Source organism: Nuphar pumila, chromosome 17 (assembly GCF_984573655.1).
Source record: "Nuphar pumila chromosome 17, dmNupPumi1.hap1.1, whole genome shotgun sequence".
Taxonomy (NCBI): domain Eukaryota; kingdom Viridiplantae; phylum Streptophyta; class Magnoliopsida; order Nymphaeales; family Nymphaeaceae; genus Nuphar; species Nuphar pumila.
This window is the reverse complement of record NC_143265.1, coordinates 56929038-56947396: the sequence shown is the minus strand read 5'-3', so window position 1 is coordinate 56947396 and position 18359 is coordinate 56929038.

The following is an 18359-nucleotide window of genomic DNA, read 5'->3' as shown; positions in this document are numbered from 1 at the left end:
TTTAGAAACCTCAGAAGTGGTCTAAAAAATCCTTGAACAGGACCTAGGTTATAGGCTCATAACCCAATATTGACTTATGATGGATCAGTAAGAGCCACTTACCGGATGTGTCCATGGATGATCCGAATGACACTTCGGTGGAGTTGGGTGGTCGGCGTTCTCCTCAGCCAATGGATGTCCTTAATGAGCCTAGGCTAGAATGTTGAGAGGTGAGTTGGACCCTTGAACCCTAGTATCAGTGAGAGACCGATAACACGTAGGTAGTATTCATTACACTACTATGGGTCTCCTATTTATAGGGAGATCTGGAGGAAGGTCCATAATGGGCATACATGGACAGTAATGAGGCCTCATAACTGTCCTGTAACCCCCAAAACCCAAGAGTCTCTCCCATGCATGTCCCTTGATGTGTCCATGTCAATATGGGTCTCATCCAAGTTGGATATGATCTGATCCAAAATCCAACACATAATACATCTACTCTCTATGATCCCAACTGCAGATGACAAAACAAGGTCTACAACCTCTACATTGCTCCATAATTCATTTCATACATGCAGGATTTCCTTCACAATGCTAACAAAGGTGAAGGCTTTAGTTTGGATCCAAGAAAAGAAAAAAAAGCTCAATCCTATGCTGGATTATAGTCGATAACACTTCATTCTTTTCCTAGGAGTGACCCAAGTCTTATCTTTAGGAGTAATGCAATTTCGAGCAGCTTGGATGAAGAGGCTTGAACATCTAATTCTTGTCACTCAACATTAGGTTTGGAATTGCAATCACAATCTGTTCAAATGTGAATCCCCCAAGAACCATTTCCAAAGATGATGACACCACATTTCTAGGACCCACACCATGTCCACCAATTCCAATTGAATGGCTTTACTGGAAAATAGATCCTTTTTTTTCTTAAGATGGGTCTTAGGACAGATCTCTGGGGACACACTAGACTTTTCTTTTGACTGCTTCTTTAGTTTTAATTTTATGGATACTCCATCCATTGATGACCAATCCGGACCCACATTTGGAACACCAAGAGCCATTACAATTAGGGATGTCAACGGGCCTGGTTTATTCGGACCTGACCCGAACCAAACCTTATAGGGTCCAAGTATGGTGATAAATAAGAAGACCTGATTAAGACCCGACTCCAGACCTAAAGGTTAAATTAATACATAGACTTGGGCATAGTTTGTGAAATTTTATACCAGACCTAGACCCGGACCGAGTTCTGATTAAGAACCACAAATTTTAAATGTAAAAATAATAAAAAATATGGTTTTATCGGGTATGGTTCGAGTTTGGTTCATGTAGTTCTTATCAGGTTTGGGTATGGTTTTCTTATAGTGGATCTGATTAGACCCAAGTCTGAATCCGAAACCATACCTAAATATCTAGTCCAAGTCTGATTCCACCTGGGTCCAAACCAAACCCAATCCATTGACACCCCTAATTACTTGCAATGTCCTTTACCCTCTTCTGTTTACCCTCTAAAGGATTAGATTTTGAAGCCTGAATGAATGGTGACAACAATCCTTCCTTACTTGAAATCCTATTTTCTAGGAAACTTACCAAGCTTTTAACCATGTTGAACTTCGGTGAACTTACAAGAATCCAATCACCATGATCAACACCTTGTTTCATCTCGTTGCCCTCACCATCTTTTGATTGTAACTCCATTGACCCCCTCGTCGTGCATGTCTTTTCCTTACCTAACAAGCAACTTGGCTTACAATGCCTGTCACCTTATTCTTGACATTCCATGCACTACAAGAAAACATGTCATCACTGACCATAAATATGGATATGATAAATTATCATCATCAATAAACAATTACTCCGGACGATATAAAATTGTAGTAAAAATACATATTGCTGATGATAAAATATCGTTGCTCTTATCCTATCGGTAATATGAATAGGAAGACGTAAAAGATGGTCAGAAAAAGATATTGTCGTTGATTTTAATCTACGATGACAATTAATCGGTGCCTATTATCTTTTATACTTTTCGAAGTAATGATGATGATAATTATCATCGTATATATGAATAGATTATAAATACTCACCATATTAACAACAATAATTACCATCGTCAATATGTTGATTATTTGTAATCTATTAATGATGATAATGATTATCGTAATATGAATAGATTACAAATACTCAGCATATTGACAATGATAATTATCGTCATTCATATATTATAGATAATCAATATATTAACGATGATCACTATCGTCATGAATAGATTATAATTATTTACGATGATAATTATCAGCATAAATATGTTGATTATTCAATATATTGACGATGATAATTATCGTCATTAATCCATTACAAATAATCAACATTTTAACGATGATAAATATCATCGTCAATAGTTTACAAATAATCAACATATATATGATGATATATATTGTCATTAATATGCTTGTTATTTCTAATTAATAGATTACAAATAACCAACATATTGACGACAATAATTATAATCATTAATATGTTGATCATTTGTAAACCATTGATGACAATAATTATCGTCATTAATATACTGATTATTCAATATATTCATGACAATAATTATCACCGTCCATAGATTACAAATAATTAGCATATTGACAATGCTAATTATTGTCATCAATAGATTATAATTAATCAACATATTGACGAGGATAATTATCGTCACTAATATGTTGTTTATTTGTAATCTATTAATTAAAAATAATAGATGATGACTTTGGATATAAAGTTCATTTATAATTATGTTGTTGTTCTGTAAAATTCAGATGTTTGTTTAATGAATCTATTCTATAATAGTTAAATTGTTAAATAGGCAGATATAAGAATTTTTGCATAGTTTGAGGAAATTCACATAATTAAAAGAAAATGTACATGGTCCCGTGCAAATTTGCGTAAAAGCATAGTTTTATGGAAATTCACACAATTAAAAGGAAATGCGCATGGAATAGTCCAAATTTTCATAATTTTTGCATACATTTTTGGAATTTCGCAAGGATTCTCACGATTTTCATATTATAGATGCAAAAATCATGAGTACCATATGAAAGTGTCGAGAGTTTTACATCGAATATCATGCAAAATTCATGAATTACGTGAAAATCATGTGAATTTTATTTTTAGTGATATTTGGCAGGATCGGGAGAGCATCGTGATGTAATACGCAAAACTCTAAAAATCTGATGAGTAACTGAAAGAAAAGAAAAAAAATTTAGAAGTTTTTAATTTCTCTAATTTGAGTGTACAATACATACACCAAAATTTATGCAAGATAATCACTTTGATCCTGTCTAACCACCCTTTAATCACATCATTTTGCATCCATTTAAGCTATTTAGCCATCAAGAGATGGACAAACTGCTTATGTTCTTAATAAAATCTTCTTTTGCATTTCTTCTTATTTTATATGTGTTATCAATGCAAAATTTTACTTTGCAAGTCAAACTGACCTTTTGAAAAAGTTTTAAAAATTACTCGCCTCCGTTTAAAAATGTGAAAAAAATCTGAGAAATGGGACTCGCCTGTTGGTATGAGGTTCAACCGTTTCTGGTGCCATAACCATAGGTAATCGAACCAAGGATCAATCATGTGCTTTGTTTTGCTTAACTTGTCTAAATCGTTATTCTATTTCCTAAATGCACAAAGAATCAGGCATGTGCTATAAACTTTGGAAAATACAGATTGAAAACATGATGTATGCTTCGAATACTTTGAATACATGGAAAAAGGAGATAATTGGAAAATCATTTTCATACTTGGGAAACCTTTCTGAAGAAAAGAAAACTTGGAAAATCGTAGACTAGACTTAGAAAAAGCTTTGGAAATTTCTTGAAAAATCAAGGGTTTTGAGAAAATCGATTTAGAGGAAAATTCAGGATAACTTAGAGAAAATCGATTTCTCTGAGATGAATTTGTAAAATAACTCAATAAGGATGGGAGTGTGGCCCTATGAACCCTTTTCATGATGTAATCTAAACCTAGATGATGCATGAATGCAATTTGCAAAAATATTTTTCTGAAGAATTTGAAGAAAATCATTGTTAAAAAGGATTTTTTGTGCCTTATAAAATTTAGATGGAATATATTTGCCACATATCCTTGACTATGGCCACAAATATGTATTAAATATAATTCATTTGATTCTAAAAATAGAAAATATTTAGAAAAGTTTTGAAAAATGTGCCATGATTTCTTAAAATAGCCTAAGAGTGTAGGTCGTTTGTGGCTTAAAACAAGATGATAAATCTGGATATTGTCCATATGCTGACTATGACCACAAATACAAACTCAATCAAGTTTATCAACTCCTTAGAAGCGAGTGCATGTGCCATTCGAGTAGACTATGGTGGATTTGAAATATGCATGAATCATCATCCATCACACGATTAATATTATCGAAAAATAAACTATATGCAATGCAACCCTAATCTAAGCAGAAAAAGAAATTCTTATTCCAATGTTTACATCAATAACTGAATTGAAATAAAGAAAAGGAAGAAAAAATATAAACTCTTGAGCTTTCTGCAAAATTAGCAAACTCATTAGTGGACAAATGCTGGCCTTTTGAGATTTTTGAGGGATTTATCTGGATATAAGCCTTTTTCCATGCTTCCCTGAAATAAACATAATAAAAGATGATGCATAATTGAATAAATAATAAAAATAAACAACTTTGAAATTCTGAATTTTGAGAAAAATGGCCAAAAATACCCTTAAAAAATGACCTTTATTGTAAAATAAGGTTAAAAACAGGGTTTTTGAGAAAATATTTTTGTAAAACATTTAATTTAGGGATCAAACTGATTCAAAATGATGAAAAATCGGATGGAGTACACCCTAATATGATTATGAACATGATCAAACCCTAAAAATATGAAATTTTTCATGAAAAAAAATCAAATTTTGCCCTTATTTCAGTTGAATAAGGATTCCGTGGGCATCCTGTTTTTATTAAATAACCAAATAATGCATCAAATGAATTCTAAAATTCATAAAAATTAACATGAACACTTCTAAAACCCTTTAAATTAAAATGCAATCAAAAAATATATTTTTGGCATTATTTAAATATGAAAATTAAATAAAGAAAGAAAAATATACAATTTTGCCCGTAGGCATGTACTTGTCATAGTGTCAGACTTGAATCGAGTATCAAACAGTAATGAAAAACTGTAAATTTTTTCATGGAGAGACTAGACATATGAACAAAAATATACCTTTCTGCATATCGGTAAAAGCATCTACGGTTAGGGAGATACAATTTCAGCAAGTTGTACCTAATTTTGGTTTATACGTAATGATATGAAACAGACAGATCCGGTTTCGGGTGCAAGGAAATATAACAAACAACCTTCAAAATTGATAAAATTTTATAAAAACATACTAGAGATTTTAACAAAAACAACCCTATTTATGGATCATCTATCAAATCTCCGGTTAGGGAGAAATCATTCTGACAAGTTAGCTTTGATTCTAAATAATAATTGACAGTTGCAGAAATACAGATCTGATTCTTAATTGAAATAAAATAGCAATCCACAATAGAAATTTATAAAATTTTTATAGAACAAACTAGAGATTCAAACAGAAACAACCCTTTTAACGGATCATCGATTGAATCTCAGACGAGGGAGATATGACCTCAGAAAGGTACTCTTGAATTTTCATAGCATTTTCCCGACTCAGAAAACAGTTTCCGACTTTGATTTTTGAACACAGGGTTACAGGCCTCTAAAAATCCTGTTTTTTTATTTAAAACCGTAGACACATGTATAATTTTACCATAAAATTTTTAGAGTTTTTTTAATGAATATAAATTAGCAAAATAAATATAATAACAAACGACCAGAATCGTAAATATCGAATCTAAAACCCTAGAATGAAATAACATGGATTATTTATGTTAAAAATATTAAAACATGCAAATAATACAATGAATCATGATTTGATGCTTGAACAACTAAAATAAACATGAATATGATGAAATAAATAAATAAAAAAATTAGGGAAGCACGGTTGAAAATTTGATTTAGCCATTAAAAGAGGGATTCAATATGTAAAAAGGTCGAATCTTGATCCTTTTTCGGGTATTTGACATAATAATCGGTTTTCCAACAAATCCAACGGATCGAAACCATGAAAAACCACATGTATGATTAGTATATCATCATCCTGAATCATGGAGCATGGGGCTTGAAGAAAAAAAAATGAAAAGAACTCATGCATAGGGGGGCAGCAATGGTGAAAATAATAATAATAAAAGAATAAAATAAAAGAAGAAGAAGAAAGCTTACCTTGCTTGCACCAATGGAGGAGGGTTGAGAAAGAGGAGAGAGAGACACGAATTTGAGAGAGGGAGCGGATGAGAGAGCATGCTTGGTCGACCCCCTATAGCCCCTATTTAAACTTTTTTCCAACTCTTAATTAAAGAGCTTAGTTTTTTTTAAACTTTGCTTAATTAATTAGGATAAATCAAATGAGGGGGGGGGGGGGGGGGTTGCTAAGGACTTCTAACCTAACTAAACTACTAATTAACCTAATTAAGACTCCTAATTAGCTTAAAATAATCTCAAATGTGGAGCCACCTACTATGGGCCCACATTTGATTTTTAAAGCCCTAATTTCAGGGTTTAAAAATGAAATTTTAAAATGTCAAAATAAAGGTTGAGTTTTAAAATCAATTTTGATCCTTTCAAACTTCTAATTTAATTAGGACATTAACTAAACTTGAACTAACCTAAATATTCTCAAATGTGGCGCCACCTACTGTGGGCCCCATTTAGTTTTGCAGAAAATGATTTTAAAACTTGAAAATAAAGGGATTAAAAACAAGGTTTTCAAAAAGAGTTTGGAACAAAAGATAAAAATAAAAGTTCTGAATCAACTAGAGTCCTAGATGAATTAAAGATCTCTAAAATATGATGCCAGGTGTGTGGGCCCCACATTTGGGTTTTTGAAAAGGTTAAAATAAAGATTGAAAAGTTTTTTTTTTTAAACAAGGTTAAAAATCATCAGATGAAAATGGAAAGTTTAAACAGAGTCCTAAATTAACTAAAACTCTAGACTAGAATACTAAAACTTTGAAATTTGGTTTTTTGAAAGACAAATGAAGAGTTTTTTGAAAGATTTTCTCAAAAATAAAGTCAGGGTTAGTCCTAATCCAACTAAAACTCTAGAATAGAGTCTTGATCGAACTAAAACTCTAAAATTTTGATTTCTTTTGAAAGATTTTCTTGAAAATAGGTAAAAGTAGAAGTAAAAGATAGAGTCTTAAACCGACTGAAACTCCGGAATAGAGTCTTAGTCTGACTAAAACTCTAAAATTTTGATTTCTATTGAAAGATTTTGAAAGATTTTCTTAAAAATAGGTAAAAATAAAAATGAAAGATCGAGTCCTACTCCGACTGAAACTTCAGAATAGAGTCCTAGTCCGACTAAAACTCTAAAATTTTGGCCAAAATGAAAGAAATGGGCAAGGGGTAAGGCTACCTCTGATTTAAAACAAATAAATTAAAAGTTTAAAAAGGTTTAAAAGGTAAAAAGACAGAGTCCTAATCTGACTAAAACTCTGAAATAACTAAAATTTTGAAAAATCTAAATGAAAGAAGTGATCCAGAAGTGGCACCACCTAGATGGGTCCCATTCGAGAATTGAGATCAGTTAAAAATTGAGTTTAAAACAAATCCAAATCGCTTTCTAAGAAAAATGTTTTGAAATAAAGGAATCCAAGATCTTGTGGGTCGACAAATGACAAATGTCGATTTAAAACCCAAGTTTTTGAAATTGATTTCGAATGAAAAGTTTTAAAATCGAATCTAAGTTTGATATTTTAAAAAACAAGAGTGCTGGATTTCGAGAGTGACATGTAATGCTATGAAATGCAATAACATGATATGCCATGATGGAAAATGATATGAAATGATCTGAAATGATACGAAATGGTATAAATTGATATGAAATGATAACAAAATATAAACCCTGGATGAAGGATTTGATGTCCCGGACCCTTGGCAAGGACAAAGAATTGAGCATTCTTGTTCGAAGGCAAAAATTGATAACTGGATATCAGACCCGTTGTTGGATCCGATCCAAATGTGAATTGAGTCTCGGATATGACTAAAATTTCAGAGAAGGAATTGATCTGAGCTTTGATTAAAGATTATACCAACTGAGGGAATAATAAAATAAAGTTCTGGACAAGAATGATTCGAGAAATGATTTTGCCCCTTAGGGCCTGAAGTGACACTGAAAATGTGGTTTGAATTAGTTTTGACTGGTTTAAATTGAATCCTATGGTTTCTGAAGTTAGGTGAACTAAAATGACACTGACTCAAACAAACTCCTAGACTGGATAATCAAGAAATGATGTAATTCTCAGAGAAATAGTGAGAAATACACACTGGAGTAAAGTGGGTGACAGAAATGTACTAGGTTTGAGTTGGAATGAAGGTCAGTAATACTGAGATGAACTAATTCTAAAGCTCAAACACTAGCTCAACTGATTGGAGTTAGCTCAATTTTAGCTGAAATAAGCTGAAATGGGCTAAACTGGACTCCGACACTATGAAAAATGAAATTGAATTGGATTTGGGCCACTTGAACTTTTGGTGAGCTCTGGTTAGACTGAGGGGAATAGGGTCGACTGGGATTAACTAACTCAAAAATAATTGACTACAATTTGAGCTGGAATTGAGCTCATTTATGAGGAAATGAACCAATTTTAGCCGAAATGGTCAGAAATGAATAAGGTTCGTTCATTGTGAGCTCAAGTGAGCTAGAAATGATAGGCATTCTAACTGTTCTAAACTTAAAATGAGCTTTGTCGACTCTGACTGGAAGATATCTAAGGTGACCTTGGGGTAAAATGGTAAATTTTTGACAAAATGGGCGAAATGACACCTAAACTAGACTGGACCTAGGACTGGACTTCTACACTGACCTACAGAAGTTGGCATATGCGAGATGGGGGGTGTCCGAGAGTAGATGAGGAAAATTTGATGTGTTTATCGATGCCTCTCTTTGCTACTAAGCCAGTTGAAAGCCGAGCTTAATGGCAAAGTAAAATACATCAAATTTGGCTATAAAAATGCCCCAGTTAGAAAAATCTGACTAGGTATAAAAAAATTGATTTTGTTGATAGTGGTAGATATGACATGGAGAATGGAGAAAAAAATTCACCTCATTGGAATGAGGCTCAGGCTTGAGCCTTACCTGAATGGGAGGCTAGAGTGGAGTCCTCGAGAGAAAAGATTGAGAAAACCATAAAAAAGTACCTCATAGGACGAGGGGCTGCAAAGAAGGCAATGAAAATGGGGTTCTCTAAAAGCTTTAGAAAAGGGAGTGATCTTGGGTGCCTCATGATTGAGACTAAATAGCTTTTGAAAAATGACCTTTTTGTGAAAATGACTCAGGTTTAACCCTTATCCTGAAAAGGTAAAAATACCTCATGGAAGAACGAGGTTCAGGCTTGACCATTAATCTAAACAAAAAAATCATGGAAGAATGATGTTCAGACTTAACCCTTAACCTAAACGGGGGATGGAATCCTCAAAATAAGAAACTATGATGGAACCTTCGGGTTTTGCACAATAAATCTGAGAGGGGTTTGCAAAAGAAAGAAAATGAGGTTCCCAAAAGCTTTGAAAATGGATTGATCTTGGGTGTCTCATTGCTGAGACTGAATAGCTTTTAAAATAACCTTTTGCTGGAAAACTATGAATGGTGGCTCGACTTCGAACCAAAAATAAAAAAATGAACTGTCTATAGTGGGACAGTGGAGCACACAAAAAAGTGTGTGAATCTAAGAGCCCAGTCGTTTAGATTAAAAACAGAAGGGAAGGATCTTGAAAACTCATGTTGTCAAGTCCTAAAGAGGGATAACAACAATGCCAAGATATATCAAAAATGGACATCAAGCTTTCACTTCATATCGGGATAACTTGAAAATATTGCCAATATGATAAAAATTATAGTTGATTCGCAAATGATTGAAATGTGAGCACATTTGTGTGAAATATATTCCCTCTTCTACCTAGAGTATTACCTCCAACTGAGCTAACTTCGTAGAATCCAGAATCAAATTCAAATTATTGTTGTTGAGTTTCTTCAAGAAAGCTATCCATTTTCTTGATATGAAAAGTAAGAAATTTGTTCTCAGTTTCATAAAAGCAATTTATGAAAAGATATTGATAAAAGGAATTTCACATGAATAAAGAAGATTCTTGGCAGTTTGATATCTGTGGTTTACTCATGATGATCTTTTTGCACTCTTTTGAGACATGAAAAGTAAGCTCTCTTCGAATTTGGCAAGAATTTCATCACATCAACCTTCAACTCGGTGATGTTTTGATTTTCCCTGAAAGGACACGTCACAAGCTTCTTCAACTTGGAGATGATCCGAGTCTTCTTTAGTACCAAGAATTGAATTAATGACATTGTCTCTTGGGTTGAAAATCTTTTTATGCTAACATAAATCAAATATCTTTTAGGGATTATCGGGAGGCTCACCGCATCAGCCTTCAACTTGGCGATGATTTGAACTTTCCTTGGAAGGTCACGTTATATACTCCTTCAACTTGGAGATGATTTGAGTCTTCTTTGGCCCCGGGGTCTAACTCATCCATCAGTCTTCAACTTGAAGATAGTTGAGAGATCCCTTTTGCGGATAGTTAATTGCAGCTTGAATGATTAGAGAGATATTGAAATTTAGTGAATTCTTTTTATGCTCAGGATATTTCTACTACCTTATTACCAAAAGAATGGTCTTTAAAAATGTGCCGTAGCTATGATCAATATCAATTCCCTTATGACTTTTCAACATCATTGAATTTATCCTTTGCTAGCCATATCGAGGATTTTTCTTCATCCTTTTGGTTGACCAACAGAAAAAGCTTGAATTTACTCCTTTCTTCGCAAAAGTTTTGTTCTTTTGGAAAGAATACTGAAGGTAATTTGAGGTAAAATTCTTTGTGCTGTAAAAGTTTGAGATCAACAACTATTTTTAATAGCAAATTGACAAATTTTTTGAAATATTTGGTGAAAGAAAATGCTTGACATCCGATTGACATATCTGTGACTAAATTCTCCTCTCCTTTCCCTAAAGGAGAGACTCAAGCTTGACCCTTACCTGAACAAGCAATAAAAAAATACTTCTCTCTTCCCTTAAGAGGTGGTGTTTGCAAAACAAACTTTCGAAGAGAAATTAAGTTTTCATCACAACTCTTTAACTTTAGACTTCTCTTATAGAAAGGTGGTTGATTGGATAAGGTTGATGAATTGTCTCAGAGGAGCGAGTCCATCATACTCTTCTCGAAAAAAGGGTCCTCAATGACAGGATGTCCTAACAAAAAATATTGGGGGGTCATAAGGAGAATGAGCTTCCATCGAAGCTCTCCCTAGAAGAAGGGTTCATTGTGTGACAATAAAAAAATTGTTTTGCAAACTGTTCGCGAAGCATGAGTCTCTTCAAACTCTCCCTAAAAAGGGGTTTAACAAACGAAAAATAATTGCATGCGAAAGGAATGAGCTCTCTCGAACTCTCCTTGTAAGAAAGGGTCCCTCGCAAGAAAAATGATTGATATTTGATATTGAGTCAATTGGGAACGAGTTCGACACGAAGGTCAAATCTTGAAAGACCATGATTGGCAAAATGACCCGTAGGTCAGAAAATGATCGACTTTGATAGAATTGGCAACCTGAAGGTTTGCTTGACAAAAATTGTTGACCCAGAGGTCTGACTGATAAAAAAGGGTGACCCAGAGGTCAGCTTGATAAAATTGGTGACCTGGAGGTTTGATTGATTGTTTGAGCTAGGATCTTAATGAAAGACTGGATCATAAGGGATGGTTCAAAAGGGGATTCAAATTGGTTCCATAGGAACAACATCCATTTCGTAAGAACAACATCGGTTTTATAGGAACAACGTTGGTTCACTAGGAACAATATTGATTCACTTGAAAATAACATCGTTTCACTTAAGAACAACATCAGTTCAATTATGAACAATACAGGTTCACTAGGAACAACATCAGTTCAATTAAAAACAAAATCGGTTCAATTAAGAACAACATCGGTTCACTTAAGAACAACATTGGTTCACTTAAAAACAACATCAGTTCAATTAAGAACAATATTGGTTCACTTAAGAACAACATCGATTCACTTAAGAACAACATTGGTTTGACTAAGAACAACATCGGTTCATTTAAGAACAACATCAGTTCAATTAAGAACAACATAGGTTCACTAGGAACAACATCAGTTCAATTAAGAAAAATATAGGTTCAACTAAGAACAACATCGATTCACTTGGAACAACAATTTTGAGAAAAAGAATCAGTACGAGGATTGGGTTTTTAAAATGGGTTCGATCTAAGATTGACAATTTTTTAAAATGGCCCAGTACTAGGACTAGGTTTTAAAACAGGATTAATGAAAATAGTTCTCAATAAAATGAGCTTGATCCATAGATTGGATTTGAGAAAGACTGGTTTTGCAAAGGATTCAACTCGCAGGCTGAATTTGAAAAATAAAGATTCTTGATGAAAACTTCTTAAGTCGAGAGGGTTCATGATTTGAATAGACCATCATAGTTAGTTGTACGTGGCCTGTTTTCAGGACTATCCCCTTATCCTGAATGGGTGGTGAATTTGATGCAAATTAATGCAAATGGATGCGAATGAATGCAACTGAATGCAAATGAGTGCAACTGAATGCAAATGAATGGTGAAAGATTTTGTTTGATCCTGCCTGCATACAGGATGTTTGGTGGTAAGAACAAATTTTCAAAAGATGCCCCAGTGTAACTAAGGAGTAAGATATTAGATAAAAGGATAAATAATTGATATTTGAAGAGCGCTCTCTGAAGGTAAACAACTTCTTGATTGATTCGGGAGGCACTCTGAAAGGGGTCACTCCTCGCAAGAAGACATTTTGCAAAGAAGGAAAAAGTGAGGAAAATTGATACTTTTATTGATGTATTTGAAGAAACAATGATAAATTGAGGAAATAAATGAGACTAAATTATTCCTTGAAAAGCATAATGAAAGGAAGGAGAAAACATTGGCATTGTCAGTTTTGGTGTGAGTTTTATGAAAACGTTTTTTAAAACAATATTTTGTATGAAAATCTAGTGAAAGCTAGACACCAAAAATATAAAAACCGGCTCACACGAGTGGTGGAGTCTAGGTCGATCTCAGGGAACGGAAAATACTCGTATTTAAACACACAACTACGCTAGTCTTTATTGCCAAAAAAAAAAAATTAATTAAATAATTAACTAACTAAGGGGGTGTTGCCCTACTCAGAGGGCTTAAACAAAAGAATAATAAATGGTTTTATTACAGACCCAATTAATAAATAAAATAAAACCCTAATCTAAAACTAAAAGAAGGGTCTTCAGTGCTTCGAGTCTTCTTGTCCCTTCTTGAGGTAATGTATGTTTTCTTGAACTTTTGCTTTTCTGAGGGCTTCCTGAGGGCACTTTTGAGAGCCTGAGACCTCAGAAGGTACTTTTAGGGTACGAAAAGGGCTCTACCACACGTTCCAATGCTTCCCTGCAAAACACAAAAACAAAACACAACTACAAGACATAAGTCCTAAAAACCGAGGTTAGTAACAAATAAACAAATAAAGAAAAGAGTTCAAAAGTAACTAACTTGCAACTAACTAACAAACTAAACTTAACCAACTACTAGAAAGCATTAACTCTAACTAATTCTACTAACAAGTCAAATATTAACTAATAAACCATGCACTGTTAACTTACCCACCTAACTACAAACCGTTACCTATGACTAACTATTGAATGTCATGCAGCAATATAACTATATGCTATACTAAACTAAGTCAAATACTTGGCTAAATAACTAACACTGAAAAATTAATGTAGCTAGTAGGAGTTCTAATATTAGACTAACTATTAATTGCCAAAAAGACTTACATGAAACCTAAACTATTAATTAAACTATTCTAAAACCACTCTACCTAATTCCTAATGCAGCTGAGCATAACGTTGGTAGACAAGATACTGCCCAGCATCAATCACGCTGGGTGACGTGATTAACAACGACAACCAATCCTGCACAATCAGGTTCATGCAATTTGTGGGAAAAAAAGATATTTGTGCTGAACCAAAACAATACTTTTTCGTGTGCCCAAAGTTACGTTGATGAGATCTAATCTGGTTCAGCATTCACGTTGAATGGCTTATGTGATCTGTCTGATAAAGATTATTTGTTGCACACGATCAGCCTTCAGCACATTGTGATGGGTTGGAATAATTTTTTTTTCTTCAATAAAAATAGCACGTGCTCACCTTGAATCTGATAGAGATGACGTGATTCCAAAAGCACAATAAACCTAATCAAATATAAGCCGTGTATCCAACCGAATGACGTGTATCTGATCTATCGATCGATCTCCCAATCACGCGTATCATTAAGGTGCTCAGATGAAATTTTTTATTTAGCACTGATTATTTACTGGTATCAACCCAAACCAGCCTTCGTGAATGGGATCTCACGCAGGTCTGCTTGCTAGTCCTTAAAAAAACTTAACTACAGGCTATGAAAAAAATTGACTATTAACCAGAATAAACAAACTGCATAAAAAACTATTCTATGACACAACGTTTCTACTCTAACATGTAGAAAAATAAAAAAAATTGAAATCAAACTATCCTAAATAAACTAATGATGCTGGAAATATAATGTGATGCATGTACTGAGTAAAGAGATGGGGGAAGAAGAGGCTTACTATATGATTTACCTCCGATAGAGGGGTTGAGAAGAAGAAGATGGTTGATCCCAGCTGCATACACGCTGCCTCGATGAAGAAGAAGAAGTTGCCAATGACGAAAGAGTTCGAAGCTTGAAGAAAAAGAGGAAGAGGAAGAAGAAGAAGAAGAGGAGAATAGTGGAGAAAGAAATTGGCAAAAGAGAGAGGAGAAGCAAGGGAGAGAGAGAAGAGGGGGCAAGAAGAAGGGGAAGCAAGAGGGCTACTGGAAAAAACCTCTCTTCCTTCTTAACTATACTATTTATATTATAATATTAGGTTAAAACAAGTTTTTTTTCAAAAAGGGTCCAATGATTTTTCAGTAATTTCCAAAAAGGTCTTTTGAAAAACATGTTTCATAAGACAAACTTCCTAAACTAATTAAAACTTCTACTTAAACTTTTCTAAACTAATTAAAAATTCATAAACTAAATAAAACACTGAAAAATGCAGGGCAAGCTTTAAAAAATATGATTTTCTGATAAATTTCATTTCAATGCAGTTTCTCAAAACTAACGATAAAAATTGGTTTTTAAAGCGATTTTAATTTTGATCATGCATAAAATAAGATAAATAAAAGTGCAAAATGTATGCATGATCAAGTTTCATGGAGAAACTTGATCAAGACGTCTGACTAGTGTCTTCTTCATCTTCAACAAGAAGATTTTTGTCAATGCAGTCTTGAACGATGTTCTTGAAGACAAAATAGTGGTCGGTGTCGTGCCCTACTGCCCGATGAAATTTGTAGAACTGTTCTTTGAATCTGCCCATAATTGTTGGGGGATCAACGACTTTAGGCAAACTGATCATGTCTCTCGTGAGCATGTGTTCCAGAACACTCTCGAGTGTCTGGTCCAGAGGGGTGAACTTTCGATCAGTACTCCAGTTCTTGCACTTTGGTTTTTCCTGATCTTTCTCTTTATGCTGGGGACTAGATTGGAGAGGCTTATCATTGTTGAAGAACTTTCCTTTTTGGCCTTTGAATCCCTCTGAATTGTTATCACAATTATTCTTGTTGCCTTTGTTATTATTAGAGGAATTGGCAGAAAAAGTGAAGCGAGTCTTCTTCTTGACATCTTGACAACTTTTTGCAATGATGATGCCCTCATAGACCCTGTTCTTCATCCCCATCTTGAGCCATTCGGCTCATTTAGTGAGCTCAATGAAAGACTTGGAGGGTGAGGTAGAAATAAGACTTCTCGGAGGCTATGAGAAGTTATTCAGGATAATCTGGAACGCGTGCTCCTCTGAAATGGGGGTTCTCATTTTGCTGCAGGCGCTTCTCCACCTGCAAATAAAGTCTTTGGCTTTCTCATTGTCTTTTTGCTTTAGATTACACAGATGATTTAATGTTGGTAGTGCTTCGGTGTTGAACAGAAAACATTCAATAAATAGATTGACCACCTTATCGAACTCCATCAACTTAATGGGGTTGATGTGCTTTGAGTACCATTTGGCAACTGTACCCTCCAAACTGCACGAAAAACATCGAAAGAGAGCGCGATTGTCTTTTCAGAACATGGTGCACTCGGTGAAGAACATTGCAAGATGGATCTTGTGATTGCCAGTCCCATCGAACTTAATAAATTTATGGGGAAGGTCTTCAAGACTGTCATCCCCTTCCAAACCATCGTAAAAGTCCTCACTCATGAAGGCCTTCTTGCCCTTATCACGAATCTGCGGATCTTTGACCATCTTGGCCATTTCCTTCAGCTGTGCCTGAACTGGGTCATCCACAAACTGGTCTTTTAGCTTGTTGGTCGACCCTTGCCCCTGAGTCGACTTCTGAAATGCCTGTTGAACCTCACACTCTTCATCGGTGTCATTCATTGATTCAGATTCATTAGAGGTGTTCTCGTACTGAACCCATTTCTTCAAGATTTTTAAATGCTTTTTCACAGTACGACACTTGACCTTCTTCTTAGAGGGAACCTTACCTAAACTGGCCCCTCTCTGCTCAGTCATCATCTTATTTATCATCTTTTGGAACAATGAGTATATATGAGGATCAATGTCATCATGGGCTTGTTGACTTTGGTCCCTGACAGATCTTGGAGAGGCCATTTTTTGTTCGGATGCAGAGAGTATCTGATATGCTGGACGGGTGCAGTTTTCTTGCCAGACATTGTCTGAACCATATGGAATCACAAATGCTCTCTGCAGGATATAACAAATGATTAGATTCTGAGGGTGATGATTTTGGAATAAACAAAGTAAAAAATTGGCGAAGATCCGGTAGACAATTGGAAGGATATCCCATTACCAAGGAACATGTCATTGCTAGAATTGTGACAATTGTGTTGCTATTCTTTTAAAGAAAATAAACAACTAAAATATGCCTTGCTACCTAGGTGAGGTCGTCAAACCATGATAAAATGATAATTGTTTGAAGGACGATGATTTTATTAATAATAAACTTGACAAAGAGGGGACACACAAACAATCTGTCACCACTCATGGTAATCAGAAGACACTCGAGGACCAGGAAAAACAGTGAGGGGGACAAAAGAATCCCAACTAGACTTGGCAAAATAGTATGTTTCGGACCACTGAGCAGACTTTAGATCGAACTCTGGCAAAATGCCTGACAATAATCGAGCCTCAATGCACTTCTGCCTTTGCAAGAACTGTCTAACACATCGCTCTGGCTGGTAATAGATGGAGAAGAAGGGTCCGAGCAACTTGAATCGCTTGCCATACACATAAGTGTATCTAGGGGGTGACTCTTGACGGTCGAAGTAGTCCCACATGATTTCTTCTTCATGGAGGTTCTCGATCAAGAATCTGTACCGAGAAGTAGGTAGTGGCTTTTTGTTGTTATATCTGAATGAGCTAGCTTGAGTTGGTACATGTCGGCAGAACCAAAACTATAATGCGTAGATGCACCCTTCTACTAAGATCAAATCTTTGAGCGTGAAGCGGATCAATCCATGGAACAAGAAGGCAAGTGCTGCCATGACGATCGAGAAATGGTTGGTTTGTCGACTTCCCCATCTTCGCAAAAGCTGCACTATTCTGATGTCAACATAGTTTTGTCCATCCTGGAAGAAGGCTAGTCCTACTGTGCACAAGACCATTGCATGTTGAATCCTTTCTCACATTGTTCGGGATAAGGAGTTGACTTCTTCAAAAGTCTCATACTGTCGGTATAACTCAAACAAGTTCACACACTGACTCTCATATACTTCTATCAGTGGCTAGGATCTGCATTCAGTCATTCGAGCTAAAGCATCTCGAGGGTCCAGTCCCTTGACGTTGATAAAAAACTATTGCTCTAATGGATCTTTTGGCTGAGCAGCTGGCTCAGGTAGACCCATAATCTCTGAAAATTTGTCTAGTAGTAGAGTCATCTCTCCCCACGAGAACCATAAGGTACAGGTATGCGGATTCCACCGCTCTGCTAATGCTTGAATCAAATTACCATTAATGATCTGCTCTCCTACTGATGATGTTAGTTCTAATTCACAGTCGCTCAGATGGTCCAGGAACATACGGGAGAAATTTTTGAGCCAAGAATAGTACCACCGGGGAAGGAAAGGTTTGGTGTTCAGAGTTCGATGATCAGGGAG